This window comes from Siphateles boraxobius, unplaced genomic scaffold, assembly GCF_051911475.1.
Source record: "Siphateles boraxobius isolate OS27281-9 unplaced genomic scaffold, OSU_SipBor_1 33, whole genome shotgun sequence".
NCBI lineage: Eukaryota > Metazoa > Chordata > Actinopteri > Cypriniformes > Leuciscidae > Siphateles > Siphateles boraxobius.
In genome coordinates, this window is record NW_027508953.1 from 9108503 (window position 1) to 9126651 (window position 18149).

Genomic DNA, 18149 nt, shown 5'->3' on the forward strand with positions numbered 1-18149 from the left:
GGAGTTCAAAGTCTCTGGTGGACCGAATGGTGGGAGGAGCCAAGACGGAGCCCACAGGTCAAAGGGATCCACAGGATCCTCTCGCATGACCTTCACGTAACAGCAAGGTGTTCCCGGGGAAGACGAAGGGCTGCAGGCATCCAGGGGCTGGAGGACTGGCTGAGCTTAGCGGTAAAGGTGACAGAGGTAAACTTGACGTGATCAATAACGATAATTCAAATTCCCAACAGGTCGATGATACAGTCTTACTAGTGTCTTGAAACAGCGATGATGACTAGCAGACAGATGATACTGGATGGGATAAGGTGGGAGGTAGTAACACCGTGTTCAAATCCATCATCCAGTCCCGTGTCAAATACACTGGTATTCAATCTGTTACTGCTGTCGCTGGCTCACACCCCTGGTCGGACGCACTCTGAGGTACTGGCATTTGGGGCGATGGTCAGCGCTTTCTCTTCCTCTTCAGGCTAAGGCTCCGCGGCGGGTGGTCGCTCTCCATCTACGGGGGAGTCTCTTTGTCCTAGATTGGGGCCAGATGCTCTCCAGAGCAATGCTTGGGAGGTCAATGCAGGGTAGTTCGCCCTGATCCAGAACAGCGATTTTATGGAGTTGACAGCAAGACGGCAGAACTGTTAGTAAGATTCTGAAGATTGTGGCTTTTTTGAGCCACTGCAGAAAACTTAGCCGCATCTTCCATTCTTAGATAGGTTGTAGTGATTCATGAACAGAAAGTCCATTGCTCCTGTCTCGTGACAAATGAACGAAAGACTCGGAAGGTAACGTTATTATTTATGTTCCCTATAAATTATCTTTGGCTGCATTATAATGATTTCTTTTTTTATTTTTATTTTTATTTATATATATATTTGGCTGTTAAAAGTATAGCATTTAACACCCACTTAAATGAACAAAACGACTCGAATAAAGATTCGTTCATTTTGATGAACGAGAAAGTCAGTAAAATGATCAGAACTTCCCATCACTAGTTATTCTGTCACAAGATGAAGAGGAGCTCAAAAGGGTTTCAATGAACAAAAGGGGTATTTAATTAAAACAAACTCAGGTAATCCACAACAATGAAGACAAAGTGACAGCGTGTCTAAACACACAAACATCAACCGACAACTGAAGGGTTAAACAGAGCAACTTAAATACACAGTGATAATGAGATGATCATGAACAGGTGTGATGATTAGATGAGTTTCCATGACAACTGGTGAATGGTGGGAAACTAAGACAAAAAAAAACACATGTGATTGAAGATAATAAACTAAAAGCCAATGAAAATGAATCTAAGATTAAAAATAACGGTGTTCATGACGGAACTTTATTATTAACTTGAAATCTCAGGGGGGACTTCAAGTAAACGTATTAGGTCAAAGAGACAAAAAAATGGGGAATCCCTGCATTGCATGTAAATATGAAATTATGTGAATTAATGAATCAATGAATTATGAATACTTTACTGCTATTGTGAGCATAACATGCTATCATGTAATCAATATAAAAGTAACTGAAGTCTTGATTATGAATATTTTAAAAAGTAATATAATATATTTACAATTACTTAATATTTTGAATCTGATTACGTAATCCAGATTACATGTAATCACTTACTACCCAACACTGTGTACAGATGAGGAGACTCATACAGAACAATTAAAAATTAGAATAATATCTTTTTCATTTTTTTTTTCATGGATAACAATTTGTTCTTTTCTGTCTAACCAAAGGATAAAAATATAACAAAAATAATGATTGGGCTGTTTCTTTAAAGACAGTAAAATTGCATGTCATGTCAACTGCAACTTTAAAACTTAAAACATAAAGATGAAAGAACAAGAAGAGAGACAGAAAATCAATGACATGCTAGCAAACGAATTGCCATGACCTTTGCATGGTGTGTTCGGCCTGCTTTTTCTTTAAATGCCCTTAAAATAAGCCTCTTGAAAGGTCACTGAAAATGTCTAAACGATTTCAAAATACTTCATTTATGTGTCAAATGTCAGTGTATATATTTGCCTGAAGATTTAACATAACTTTGCTATAAATTCTACCCATTTTAATTGTTACAAAGCTCATGCTAGTATCAATAATAATAATTAGGATAAATATTATTATTGCTGCTGGTAAAGGAACAAGGATTAAAAAGAACATTGCAGAACCCTAACTTTAAAATAACATGCACCATCATGAAGTAAACTGGACATTTTCGCATTTTTATAGCATCTGTAATCACCATTCCCACAACCAAACTAGAATGTGTCCATAATGCTCTCAGAACACAAACTACTTAGCTGAGAATGTCAATACTAAACTGAAAAATACTGATTCGAGGTGGGAATTCACACCTCACCAAAGATTGTTCTTTCTCTCATAACTTGTAGGCCTAGATCTCTCTTGATAGCGTCTCAGTGGACTCTCTTTTTGATCTGGGCCTACAAACACGAAAAGAAACAATAAATTATTTGAAAAGACAGACTAGAAGCTCACAGCATCAGTATCACACACAGCCCAGACTTTTTACAAGAAGAGTAGCCTACACTATTACATGTCTAATGAAAACTCAGTCAACATGAAACTTATCATCCAAACATTTAACAAAACCCAAGAACAGTACATTTTGATTAAATACTGCACCACGGTCGATAAAGTGACTTTCCTTTCACACACACAATCACACCATATATCAAGGCTTCAAACACGCTCTTGAGACCTGGAGGGTTTATAAATGGACTTCTCATTATACACCAGAGGATCTGTCCTGTCGAATTCTTTGAACATGATCCCAACACATCCCCTCAAAGTCTAAATAAATAGTAAAAAACACTTGCGTGATCTACCCAGTAAAAGAGGATGATGTGTCACTGGTTTCTTTGAAGAGAAATGTTTGATCTGTTAGAATATATACAGGCCTATCCAACATGTACAGATGAATGCTTGCGTAAATCCATTATTCTCTGTGTACTGTTGCACATGGCAACAGGTGTTAGATGGCATTCCTATAACACGTGAAACACTGCCCTCCTTTGGTGTAAAAGTGAAGTGAAGTTTGAAGTGAAGTGAAGTGTTCCTTATTTAGTAATACAATTCTGTATGTTTACTTGAGTATAAGCTTGGATTTTTTTTTTACTCCCTACAATCAATGCCACAATTATCCAATATTAATTGAGTCATTCATTCATTCATTCATTCATTATTTATTTATTTACAGCATTTTATTTTCTGAAATGAAGCTATATTCTCTTTTTTGAACTTCTAGAATTTTGGAATTTAACTATTATTATATAAATTACACTTCACAAAGCATCTTTGTCAATACAGCATAAGTACCAGAAATAGCTCTGCCTACATTGGGGGCCTTGGGACAATGGGATCATGGAATCAAAAAAGGCTGAGAACCACTGTAATATCTTCGACCTGTTGCAGTGACTGTTTTCATGGCTCATAAGGTGGGTGTTGTGACTGTGGTGAGCCAATAGAGGGCATCAGTGGCTCTAAGAGAAGAGACAAGCACATGTCATTTCAATATTCAGGTCAATATCCTAAACATCCATTATGACTCAATTGTCTGTCAAAACTGTCTGTCTGTCTGTCTGTCTGTCTGTCTGTCTGTCTGTCTGTCTGTCTGTCTGTCTGTCTATCTATCTATCTATCTATCTATCTATCTATCTATCTATCTATCTATCTATCTATCTATCTATCCACTCTCTGGACCTGTACAAAGGCAGATGTGAAGAGTATTGCGGAGGCAGACTGAGAGCTGTTTCTTCTCCTCTGGGGGCCCGGATTGGTGATAGCAGTGAGGATCTGCCACAGGGAGGGGGGAGAACTGTTGTCATGACACATCTCTCCCTAGTGGAGGAGGGGTTAAGCACTCAGGGATTTCCACCGAAGCAAGACTCCACACCAGCCCGACCATCTGCCTGCGCTCCTGCTAACCGCCCTTCTCTCTCTCTCTCTCTCTCTCTCTCTCTCTCTCTCTCTCTCTCTCTCTCTCTCTCTCTCTCTCTCTCTCCCAGCCCTCCCTTCCTTTCTCATTCATCCTGGATTCTCCCTCCTCCTCACACGTCTATGTCTGAGATAGATCAGATTTGCTTGTTATTAGGCCAACCGTATATGAATGCATTAGAAATTAGGTTTCTGAATGAAAACTAAGAACCCAATACTGTCATTTCTCAAAGGTGAGAATGGCTGCGCACATACAGGTAGGCCTACATGACGTCACACACAACTGTTATTTTGTGTTTTTGTAATGTGGCTATGAGGGACATATTCTTTTTAACCGCCAGGTTGCAGATATGCAAAACTGTCTGTTAAACAGCTACTCTCCATTGTCAGTCACCTGCAGGTGATGTTATATTTGAAACTCTCTGTCCAGTCTATCAGTATCATATAACAAAACTCAAATCAAATCAGGTAGCTAACAGGGCGCGTTCTCAGAACTTTAACTGGAAAGGTTCTCTCAAAGTTACGAACAAATGTTCTTCCAGTCACGTTAGAATGTTCGTTCAGAGTTGTCTGGTCTTTCACAATGTTCTCAAAACGTGAGCACAAAAACATTATTTACAGATCGTTTACCTTTTAATCTGAAAAATTTTCTCAGCTAACAAGCAATGTTCTTAAAATGTTAGCAGTTAGTTGGACTTTTGTTTTTAGATGTTACTACACTGCCTTAAATGTTTAAATACAATCAATTTGGATGATTAAGTAATTTCAACTTAAATAAAAAAACAGAGTATAACTTTTTGTATAACTAATAAAAAAGTTGAAAATTATTTAACTTATTTTGATGAGTTAAAGCAATGTAAAACCATAGAGCAATGCAATAAGTCATAACTAATTGATCATATAATGGTTCACAGTGTATTTGTTTCAGAATGTTCACATAACATTCAAAAGTAAGTCCCCATTATATTTGCAAAATGATAAAATGGAATGTTGTTGCCTTATTGTTCTATTATCCAACTTTTAAAAAACTGGATGTTTTGAACATTCAGAGAACATTAGAGAATAATATCGGAGAACTATAAGGTTTCCATAACTAAATCAGAAACGTTAACAAAAGGTTGGATGTTCGTCCAACATTTAAAAGAAATATATATTACTACTTGCTTCAGAATGTTAAGGGAACATTCAAAAGTAACATTCCCTTAATGGTTTCCTGTTTTTTTTTTTTTTTTTTTAAATGGAAAATTCAGAAATAATTTTTACATAACTTCATAGAAACATTAGCAGAACATTCTCATAACATATTTTTGTCAGCTGGATAATAGCTGTTGTGTAGTCAGAGCCACAAAGCCATCTATGTGACTTCAAGACACATAATAAACCCCTGTCGCCCATGAGCCCTGGTCCTACTCTGAGGTAATGTCATAAACATGCCAGACTAGCGTTTTCTCTACAGCCTGACAGAACAAATCTATCAGCCATTATTAGGCAGAGCTCCTGAGCATCCACGACAAGGAAACACAAACCTCTTTATTATCTTTTTATGCTGTTTTAATAGAGTCGATCTCCTGTCCCAAAACTAATTACAGGTACAAAGAAACACTGCCAGATCAAAGCACCTATGCTTTGATGGATGATGAGAGGCCAAATAAATGTGATTTGCACAGTAATGGACGACAGAAGAGTTTCTGCAGCATCTCCAAGTTCTGTTCGGGAGTGTCAGTCTTTGAATAAGCCTAGAATATTTTGACCTCCATGGTGGAGTCAAGTCAAGGATCCAGGCTATGGAAACAAAGACTGCAGGTTCAATTGCAAACTAGGAAGGGCCCTGGAGAGTTACTGAGATCCTCTTTTTGCTCAATGCCCTTGAGCAAGGCCCTTAACCTTAAAGGTGGTCCAGGGGGACCTTCCTTGCTACTGTATGTGCACAGAAAATCTCTTTAGATCAAAAGTATTCGTATAACCTTCAGTGGTAGGCCTACCCGTTATGGTCTAACAATGGAATATTTCCATTTTTTTACTAATTTTTAAAAAAAAAATTACAAAACAAGAACAAAAAACAAGACAATATGGCAACCTTATCAATCATAGTTAAAGGTAGGGTAGGCAATTTCAGAGTGGCTAGCAATAGTAAGCTAGCTTTGAAAGCATGAGATCCCGCCTTCCCTTCAGAGTGTCTCCCAAGCCACACCTCCTTCAAAACACATTACGCACACAGCAGAGTCTGCAACGCGTCGCGAGAGATGGCGTTAAATTACCTCATGTCTCAAACCACATAACATTTCAATAATAATGAACGTAAACAACTTACAGAGCTGTTACTTGTACCACCTGACTGCTGCAGATTTATTTCAGCGTTGACATTGAAACATAAATCCAACTCTGAGGACGTGAACAGCTCTGGGTAGAACATCACGGGTTGCCATCTCGTAATTGCGGTTAGGATATGGTGTGAACGCAACATAAGTGCATTGTTTGGGTTCAGGAGGAACTGTAAAGGATGACTGCTGTTTTTTGGTCAATCAGACGTTGGCTGTCTGTCTCTACATAGCCTTAACAGAACACGCTGATGACGTGTGATGTCTGTGCGAGCTGGAAGAGATGTATGGACATGTATTTATTCTAGACCATAAAGTGTTTATAAAACAAATTACCAACCATACCTTTAATTGTACCCCCAGATAGCAACACAGCGTCGGCCCACTGTATGTTGCTGTCTGGGACACACCCTTAGTCAGTTTTAAGAGTTAATTATTCTTTTTCCTGACCTTTCTGTAGATTGAAGAAATGAAACATAAACTGTATCTGTGTTATTTATAAATAAACACAATTACATATTCTTCCAAATAAATAAATAATTGCAATACAATAATCATCATCAAAACTTCAACATAATTGAGACCATTCTAAAAATTCCCAATGACGAAATGCATTACCGAAATCAACAAAAAGTTGATCTATGTTGACTGAAAACCAACATATAACAATTTGTAACTGCTCTTTTTAACATCTGATGATTGTTGTAGATTTTTCCAAAAGCACAAAAACAAAATTAAGGAAAATCAAACATATCAAAGTGGGCTAAAGGCTATTAACAAAAATCTCAGAGGTGTTTAGATTTAATGTTTATGTTGCAATGTTAATGTATAAATTTATCAGTGCTTCGGTATCTTAAAAAGCAAGTAAATAAAATATATATAAAATCATTCAGGACATGATTTGATGAGATTTTTGATGTTCTAAAACACAATTTCCAGCACGTCATGACTTCAAATGTTTTAATTCTTTTTCATTGTTGTAAGTGACAGTGAATCCCAAAAACAAAAGAGACTGACGCAGAAGTACAGAAAACCTAGCTGAACAATGTTTTAAAGCTGAAAAATCATCAGGAGCGGTGTGTAAACATAACACTTAAATGAGAGAACTCACAAAGAGTTGACCACAGTGCACCTTAATTGTCTCAGGATTCAACTCCTGTCTGCCTCTTTTTGTCTGAATAGTTTAGTCCCCAGGTCAAAGTTTGGCGGGCCTCACCCTCCCCCGTCATGAAATATTCACTACATTCTGCTGTTGTCAAAGCAACAGGCCTGACACCGCAAATCACAAAACAAAGAGATTAAAGCAGAGGGGTGAAGTATATAAAATGCAGGTTTGAAATGTTTTAACCAATGAGAAACCAAAATGCATGTGCTTGGTTGACCTATTTTTAGACTTCCTTTTCCTGCAACATTCTATACAAAACATTGCATCATATTCCACTTCAGAGAGTAACTGATGTCACTGATAGGCTACCATACGTCCCAGATTTAAAGTAGATTCTTCCTGTTTTACTACAGTGCCAAGAGATGGCATCAGTTAAAAAACATCTTACTAGGAGTTTACAGATAAAACGGCTGCACCTCAAGTGCACCAATTTCTAAACCAGCTGATTGAACGTGTAATTCTGTTGTCTCTATGAACCGCACAGTTGGAGGGGAACAGGAAAAGCATTCTACACTTCTTGATGGAGCCCGTGAACTCTGACCTGCTGGAAGAATATTCACATGCATCCTCCCCCACTTCTCTCTCTTTAAACTACCTCTCAGAGTCAAAGTTGTTCTGCGGTGGAAAACAACAGGTTGTTGCTTTCAGATCATAAGTTTAATAACTTAGACGAATCTGTAGTGCAGAGGAGAATGCAAACACATTGTGCAGAATGCAAACACCTCAAGAATAGAAGGAGAAGAAACAAGTGTTCTTTGTGAGGGCAATGTGTGTCTGCAATGCAAATACACTCGGGATAAAACCGAATAGGTTGCAGCCTAAAGGATACATTTAATGTAAAACTTTGAAACAACAACCCAGCTAACAGGAAACCTTCTCAGAACTTTGGCTAACGTTCTGGCAAAGGTACTCTCAAACATTCTTCCAGTAACGGTTGTTCAGTGCTATCTGGTCTTTAATAAAGTTCTCAAAACGTTAACATAAAAACACACATTGTTCATGGAATGTTTTTTTCTTTTCTTTTTCTGAAACGTTTTATTTGGACATTCATTTCGTTTTGGAACGGTCAGAGAACATTAAAAAGAAACGTTCCCATGTTTGCGAAATGATAAAATGGAATGTCCGCTTAGCATTTGCATAACCAAGAAAAAAAAAAAAACTTTTTTAAAACATTGAAAAAGAAGGACGTTTTGAAAGTTCAAAGAACATTCAGAAATTATGCTTTAATGTTGACATTAGCAAAACATTATAAGAACATCATTTGTTGGTCTGGAAACAAACGTTTAAATTGACACACATTCTCAGGATCAAATGCAACCCCCCTTTCCCGTGCTCATGTAATAAAACTGAATATTTCATTTTTTATTTCACATGTGATAATTTATACTCATCTTTCCCCCCTTGTGTCCAGACTCCTGTGTGTGAGGTTTTGTGTGTGCCTGAGAGGAATTGTGCGGTGAAAGAGTTCAGAATTCCCCTTCCCCCACAACCAAAAAATCCATCGACTCTCGCTCATGGACTTCCATCTCAAAAACAAGCCCTTAAAAGGGTGGCAGTCCCGATTACCACGGACCAGGCCTAATTGTACCCCAGTAATTGTCAAGCATACACACACGAGGATTAGACGGAATAAATGATGTATTAAAATACAAAATATGATAGGAAATGTGTGAGAAAAAAACAATAGTTAGCAGAACGCTCATTGTTAGGCGGGCAGCTGTGGCGTTCGATAATTGCGCGAATGCGTTGATTAATGATCAAAGCTGTGGGCCTGAGGTAGTGTGGCTGGTGGTTAATGACAGGGGTGAGTCTGGGATTAAATATGAGATGGGTAAGTGGAGATGAGGGAGTCAGGTTGCATGTCTTTTCAGACCTACTGTTCATACTGGAGCATTGTGAGCGGGCGAGGGGGAGGCACTGGGGCCCAGCGGCAGCCACAAGCGACAGCTGTCACAGCCTCTGGTGAGAGCCACTAATGACCACTCTTCACATAGGTGTCCTGCAACAGCTCCAGCCAAACAACTACTGCATGATCCACTTCTGCATGGCAGGCCTGGAAGTTATGTAACGAAGAGCTGAAATTATACAACGGCGATTAAGTTTGACTTCTAACTTTAAATTGCACTGTTTTTATTTTTAAAGGGCAAGTGTGGTGAATAAAAAAAAAACATTTAAAGGAGCAAGTCTATGAAAAATAAATCAGTTCATTCAAGTAAAGGACTAGTAACTAAATAAAAACATAAATAAAGATTACAACGAGATGATAATATAATACACACCAATACATGCAACTTCTAAATAATGTAGAAAAGCCTGTGCATTCTTTTAAATTTTAAGAAATTCTGCTACTCAATGACAAATAAGGATGTCTGCGATGATAAACATATGTAATCATTTTTCTGCCAAAAAAAACTCCGAAAATGTCAAGTAACTAAATTATTTTCTTTCCACCTTGAACAGACGCACACACACACACACACACACACACACACACACACACACACACACACACACACACACACACACACACACACACACACACACACACACACACACATATATATATGGGGGGGGGGGGGTTACTACTTCAAAACAAAAGAGTTTCATGTGTTCAGAAATAATATTAATACATAACAATAATAATAGGTAAATTTATTTTTAGACTTTGTTTTTCTTTTCTTTTTTAATACACCAGATATATATTTTGACTCAAAATTACTTTTTAATTATTCCCACATTAACTATTTTTATTTATTTATTGTTTGTATATTGAAATGTATAGCCTATCGGTGAAAAACCAAATGGATCCAAAGAAAAAAAAGGCATAGCCTACAGCCTTATGCGTGTTATCTTTTCCCAAAACATTTCATTATAATCATAATAAACTCTCAGTCATCATACACTATCACTTTGTTTGCCAGTCAGAGATTGCCATTACAGAGTAGGCTACTATTACCATTACAAGTCTTCTCAACGCCAGACTTCTGCATCACCTAACTTTGTGCTGAACAAACAATAGTCAATGAAAGAGGGAGGTACGGAACCATTGCCGCTCCAGGTGTCGCACGAAACGCACGGGGCACTTCGCTGTCGATCTGTCTCGATCTGGATCAACGTCGGTCGATGTCATCACATTGTTTCCTCGATCTACAAACCAAGATGATGTGATCGCTTTGATTCGCAATTTCAACGCTGTAGTCATTTGGAAACTGCGGATGCCACTCAGTTTGTCATCATCATCTCGGAGTGTCACCTTGCGTTTGTGCCGTTGCTCCACAACTTCATTACGTCATTTATATGTACCGAGGTAAGTTTCGAATCGAATTCTGAGAAAGAATCGAACATAAACAGTAGGATCATGTAATGTGTTAATAATAGTTCGCTACTTTTGAAGGGAGATTTGATGAAGAGATTTCGCTTGCACATGCTGTCGTGATGTGAATAGGCATTGTTTCAGCGCTGGTGGTGTAGCCTAACTGAGATTAAGATTATCATTCTTTTGCCAACTCACTTTAATGATAGTCGCACATTCAATTACTCCTTTCTTTATTGTAAATAGCTTGTCGTGTCGCACTCACGTAGGCTATAACCTCTGCCATAACCCATTCTGTTTGTCCATGCGCTATTTTTAGGAAGTTACTCTTCAGAAGAGCTTCAACCATTGAACTATCTGTATGGAAATAAATCGGAAGGAATTTAATAATTCTCATTCATGCAGATCATCCCATAATTCCATCAAGGAGTCTTTTAGTAGCTACTTTTGAGGAAGACATTTTTGAAGTAAGAAATTAAGAGTTGCTGCACTCAGCAGTCTGTTGCTGGTGAGATCGAATAGATCATTTCAGATTTCTACATAGCATGTAGTCTATAACAAATTAGAAATAAATTAAATACATTTTTGGCATAGAGTGTGGTTAATGAGTTTCCAGAGACTTTTTAGAGGTGGCATAAGCTACAATCCAGTAGCCTAATTACCTTATAGGTTAGACTATAATATTTTTTTATGTAGCTAATTTACTACTTATATAAACTATTATAATCATGGGAAAGCTGGCTTTGTGGTTTTTGTAAAATGACTCAGATCAAAGTGCTTTTGATTCACTTAAAAGAATCGACTCATTAGAGCCATTTTGTACTGATCGCTCTGTATGTTTTTGATTCACTAAACTGACTCGTACGAGTCATTCATTTGGGAATCGTTCTACCCTGGTTTCGCTGCATGTTTTTGATTCGCTATAACGAACCGACTCGTAATAGAGCCATTCGGGCTACAGTAGTTGCGTTGTATTTTTTGATTCCTTATAAAGAACCGGTTCGTAAGAGAATCATTCTGGAATCGCACTGGGCTGGCTGCTGTAGGCTATAACGTCGTAGGCCTACATTCAGTAGCTATGTTTTTTTAAACAACTGTTAACGCTATCACTACAGCAGTGTTCTAAGATTGCACATTCAAGAACTTAACGTTCAGATCGGTATTTGATAATTGGCCTACATCCAATAGCCTATCTGCCATCATTATTTTAAAAGCTTTTGAGTTGGCGAGCCGAAGTTTCGTGTACATGCTATTTTAACTTAAGGCGACTTGACACCAAATTAATTTAGCCTACTTGTGTTCATAACCTTTATATCTATAGGGCAGATATAACGACCAGCATGCTTTTATTAGCTACTTATGTTAATTTAACAAGTCACTATACGTAGGCTACACTAGGCTATATCATGTATCAATTGATTTAATTCTGCACAAATCGTTAAGATCAAGCCAAGCTCAGGAAAACAGCCGTGCATAATAAACTTGTTGATGCAGAGCAACACATGATAGCCAACATAACTGAAAACCAATTATTTTAGATGGGAAAAAAACAAACATACTATGCAATGCCAGTGTTTAAATTAGGTTACAGCTATCTTCCATCTTCCTATTGATTTTTTTCGACGTGATTTGGCCTACGTTCAACATGATCTATTATTAGATTTTTATTTTTTTATTTTTTTATAATAGGCTACACAATAGCGATCAATTGCTTCGTATGGTCCTAAATCTAAACCCAATGTTACTTTCAGAGCTATTACAGTCTAGGGCGGGGCTTTGGTGCTTTACTTTTTTGTTTTGTTCAGTTTTTTTCCCCTCCCCTCTCCCTGAAAGCTCGTCGGATGCTTGTCAGTTCGCATTTAGCTTACCATTATCAAGGCTCAAAGCCTTTGGAGGACGACGGTCTGCGATTTACAGGCAATTTTGGGATAACGGTCCTGTTGAATTGGGATCTTCACTATACGGGGATAAGGAATAGGCTATAGCATATGAATGAAGCGTTTGACAAGCAGCAGAGGATGTTCGTGCTTCCTAAAGAATGTGCATGCCTGATTTTTCATGAGGACACTTAATAAATAAAAACATATGGTAAGACATTTTCAAGTTATAAAACTTAATCAAACTAATTAGGCCTAGTATGCATATTGATTATACAGTATATGATTATCCAGCAAACTTTGATTAATAAACACCTATGGCCAGTTTCAACAAACCTCTAAACTTAAGAAAACCTTTAGTTCTAATCTTGTTTTTTTTATTTTTTTTTATTGTAACTAGGGGTTTAAGTTTGCATGCTCATTTACATATAAGGAAGGTTTCTTATTTATCATGCTTATTAGTTTCAATACAAACTGTTAAACTGGTTTTTGGTGTTGTTTGATCATGATAATGAGCAGAATGAAGGGGAGGGGGTGATATGTGTGTGCATTATCATTATCATGGCTGTCATGGTGCCAAGGAACATCTGCTTGTGTGAAGCTGAAAGTTCATGTAACTGTCAAATAACTTGGGGGAGGTTTTTGTGGTAAATGACCTAACAGGCATGTAAAGGGCTCGCTTGTTGTATTATCAGGTGAATTTGCTGGCGTAAGGGCTGTGGGGGGGATGCTGCGGGGATGGCGTCAGCATACTAGTTAATACCCCTTTGCTTTGTGATGATGGTTCTGTCTGGCCAACATGATCTTTGAACGGGATACTTCTGTGTGTTCTGGCTTTGCTGGTTTACATATATTGCAAGTGTGACGGCACAATATATGTGGGATAACGTTCTGTCAGGTGACCTAAAATGGTGTTTCATTTGGTAACATCTTAATTAATTGATTTAATCCCCAAATTTTACAGTGCGCATGTGTAATTTAAACCTAAAGGAACAAACTAACTGCATGCTTTTTCTAAAAAAAAGTTAGTGAAAATAATGAACTCTTCAAAGTAACAACTGCATGTTTTATTGTGTTAGCTAATTTATTTGAGGTGGGTTAAAAAGGTGCAGATGACACTAAACAGTTCTTTTAAATTTTAGTACATTTTGTAAATTTTGTTCTGACTGATATTTGCATAAGCCTTAGCTAAAGTCACTTCCCTTTTATTTGCAGCTGGTTACTGTGCTCAGCCTCAATGAAGCAAGTTGTTTACAAGGCTTCGGTTCACGCACTACACACCTTTTGACAGTGCAAATCAAACAGCCTGTTCATTCGGGAATGAATGAGTGGGTGTTGTACTGCTTGTTCGAGTTCGAAGAGACCTAAGCAACCTATGAAATCCCAACCGTGACTGTTCTGAGATGTAAGGAAAAGTGATAAGATGTTCAGTGCTTTTTTTTGTGGATTTGTTTTTCTTTTGAAAAGGGCCAGGGGGCTTGGGTTCAACCATTTAAATGTCGAAAGATGTGGTATTTTTGTATTTCAAGATCCTTTTCTCTGAATGAGAATGGAAAGAGCAGCCTTTTTATTAAATTCAAAGAAGTTAAAAACAGTGATGGCCGAATTGTCCTTTTGATTTGAAATGGAGCCCAAACTGTTGATATAGTGACTATAAAAGACTCTGATATCTGAAATATTTGAATATTGGAGATTTAATAGAACAAGTCAACCTAGAACGCGCAATATGGACATATTATGCATCTTCCGCGTAAATTCAGAGGATTAAATAACATTCCTAATTTGACATTTCCCTTTGTCACCAGTCTATTTTCTGTTTGAGGTTTATGGCTTGAACTTGTGGTGACCTTGCAAAATTGACCCCCGACATTCTACTGTGACTTAACAAGCATTTCCAGTCCTCTCGCAACCCCTAATAGCGCAAGATCCGCTAGCTGGAGGAAGGGACCATTAACACTATCTGTGGCTTTGAGTATAGGCAGTAGGGAGGCTAAAACAAAAGGCACAAGGGTGGCATTGTGAAGGATCAGCAGTAGATTACTGGAATTCTTTTTCCATGGCCTGAATAAGCTTCTACTTCCCCCATCTGGACACATGAGAAGAAAAGCTTACATTTGCAACTTTAATATTTTAATGCCTTTGTTATACTGAAGTAATATGAGGCTGCTTAGCCATTAGTGTCGTTTGGATTCAGAAGACATACTGTAATAAAGAGTGTCGCGAATGTAAGATCTTTTTGGTGAAGTGTGTGCAGTAATGTTTTATGATGCGTTCTGTTGATTATTAAAACATTCATAGGAGGGAAATAGCTAGATTTAACGAGTTGGCATTATTGCTACAGTATGCTTAATGTGTATTATAGTATGTCACAAAGCTGTTAAATGTTTCATTGCTGCATCATTACCTCTCGTTGCTCATTAAATTAAACATACACTCACATGCACACACCCACGTACAGAAACAGATAGATGAGAGAGAGGGTTGGAGGATTGGGTCATGTCATCAACTGAAGTGCAGTTTTACCTGTTGTGGATTAATTTGAATAACTGTCTGTTTGATAAACAGCTGAATGTTGTACATCCAGTCTAATAGAATCATAATCAGGAAAATGGTGTTCATAAACAAACACACACACACACACACACACACACACACACACACACACACACACACACACACACACACACACACACACACACACACACACACACACACACACACACACACACACAGTTCAGTTTGTGAGGCAAAGTCATTTGCCAATTATCCTCAGGAGCAATAATTCTGAAATAAAATAACCATAAATTTTCTGAATCCTCTCCATTGTGGTTTTAATCCACCTTTGGTTTGAATTACGGCGAGCGAGTTAAATGAAAATGCTCAATTGTTACCTTAGTGGGATCATTTACAAAATCATCATTTACTCATCATCAATCATTTAAAACCCGTATGACTTTTTTTTCTGTAGAACACAGTTGATGTTAAGCAGAATGTCTGAGCTGCTCTTTTACATACAATGGATGTGAATAGGGACTGAGGCTTTCAAGCTCCCAAGAGGACGAAGAAATACTTGAAAAGCATTGTAAAAGTAGTCTATATTATTTGTGCACACTATATTAAAGGGTTAGTTCACCCAAAAATGAAAATGATGTCATTAATGACTCACCCTCATGCCGTCAAGCCCGTAAGACCTCCGTTCATCTTCGGAACACAGTTTAAGATATTTTAGATTCAGTCCGAGAGCTTTTTGTCCCTCCATTGAAAATCTATGTGCGGTATGCTGTCCTTGTCCAGAAAGGCAATAAAGTCATCATCAAAGTAGTCCACGTGAGCTCAGTGGGTTAGTTAGAATTTTTTGAAGCAATCCGCGGTCATTAGGCCAGTGACGCTGCTGACGTAAGAAGCTGCTGACGTGTTATCTGGTGCGTCCGTGTATTCGGGTTCAAATAAATATGTCTGGTTAAAAAAAAATGCAAGTCTACCCCTGTGTCGAAATCCTTAGACATGTTTGCAAAGATTGTTTTGTTTACAGCGTGCGTCTCCCTCAGACTGTAAACGAAGCTCGGGCGCACCAGATAACACGTCAGCTCGTCTTACGTCAGCGGACTCATGAAAGCGGATTGACAACAGAACCGGAAGAGAATACAATGCTGAATAAAGTCGTCGTTTTTGTTATTTTTGGAACAAAATGTATTTTCGATGCTTCAAAAGATTCTAACTAACCCACTGAGGTCACATGGACTACTTTGATGATGTCTTTATTGCCTTTCTGGACAAGGACAGTATACCGCACATAGATTTTCAATGGAGGGACAAAAAGCTCTCGGACTGAATCTAAAATATCTTAAACTGTGTTCCGAAGATGAACGGAGGTCTTACGGGCTTGGAACGACATGAGGGTGAGTCATTAATGACATAATTTTCATTTTTGGGTGAACTAACCCTTTAAAGGGTTAGTTCACCCAAAAATGAAAATTACATGAAACATGAAAATTATCACCTAATTTACTCACCCTCAAGCCATCCTAGGTGTATATGACATTCTTCTTTTAGCCAAACACAATAAAAAAAAAATTATCCTGACTCTTCCAAGCTTTATTATGGGAGTGAATGGTACCTTAGATTTTGAAGCCCAAATAAGTGCATCCATCCATCATAAAAGTAGTCTAATCCATATGGCTCTAGGGGGTTAATAAAGGCCTTTTGAAGTGAAGTTATGCGTTTTTGTAAGGAAAAGAATCCATATATATAACTTTATAAACTATAATCACTGGCTTCCGGTAACAGCTATGCATTAGTCGAGTTGTGGCGGATGAGTGACCTCTGACCCGGTGTATAACGTAGGATGTAGGAGTAGCGTAAATTTAGGTGAGATTAGACGCCTCTCGCGGTTAAAAAAATTGATTATAGTAATTATAGTTTATAAAGTTATAAATATGGATATTTTCTTACAAAAATGCATTGTTTCATATGGATTACTTTTATGATGGATGGATGCACTTTTTTGGGCATCAAATTCTAAGGTGCTATTAACTCCCATAATAAAGCTCGGAAGAGCCAGGATATTTTTTTATATAACTCCGATTGTTTGAAAGCTTGAGGGTGAGTAAATATGGTATACTTTTCATTTCTGGGTGAACTAAGTAATCAAAAAGCATACGGTTGCATTGCATGAGGAAAAAAATACTGAAATTTAAATTGTTTTTCACTAAAAACTATGCATAAGACGGTAGGGCTGGGCGATAAAACGGTATCGATATTTATCGACTGTTCACCTTTATCGAATACAGTAGAAAAAAATGTTTGATATAACGCTTGATCGTTTCACTTAAATGCATTACAATGTAAATAGACATTAAGTTTGGTTGCACGAACAACCCTCAAGCGTCCCTGGATCATAAACAGCCTCATATGCCTTGATAAAGGAGCATGCTACGAGTGACAAGCAAACAGCCAATAACAAGTTACGTTGCTGTGAGGGTTCGGTTGCGCCATCGCCATGTGACATCAGAACACATGAACACATGCAAAAATGAGTGCCGTGCTTTCCGGCGATGAAGAAATTGTGAATAAAAAAGGACGTGTCAGCTCGCCAGTGTGGCAGTTTTTTGGTTTTTTTACGTCCGACCAGCATCAGAACACGGTTGTATGTATTTCATCACCTTTCTGTTATTTCATCACCTTAACCGCTTCCACCCTTTGGAATATGCATCATATTGTCCTTCACGGCCTACATCTACCTCACCTCAACAAACAAACCCACAAGCAGTCCAGGATGGAGAGATACTTAGCAACATTATGAGAAATTCTCCAATAAATATATCCAATAATATAACCAACTTGTCATCCTTGCTCACAATTTGTAATGAAGCCATGTATATGTGAATATTACTATTTGAGAGTTATTTTTGTGTATTTAGTACTACTTGACATTTTTGTAACATTTTTTTGTTTGTTTTGTGTATAGTTATTATCTGTTAATATTGCATATTGATGTTTGGTCACTCTAAAAGCTGAAGTTGGTT

The 18149-nt window shown here is 37.7% G+C and overlaps 1 protein-coding gene across 4 annotated transcripts in view; it reads left to right on the plus strand.

Annotated features, from left to right (window-relative positions):
- The first annotated feature begins 10335 nt into the window (after window positions 1-10335).
- Window positions 10336-18149, plus strand: part of znf516 (zinc finger protein 516) — a 54434-nt gene continuing 46620 nt past the window's right edge. Inside the window, exon 1 of one of the 4 annotated variants that reach the window (XM_077195362.1) lies at window positions 10336-10741. The gene's annotated coding sequence lies outside the window, so the exon portion shown is untranslated. Of the gene's footprint in view, window positions 10742-12564; window positions 12836-18149 lie in introns of those variants that run through there. The other 3 variants (XM_077195365.1, XM_077195363.1, XM_077195366.1) reach the window with 3 other exon arrangements.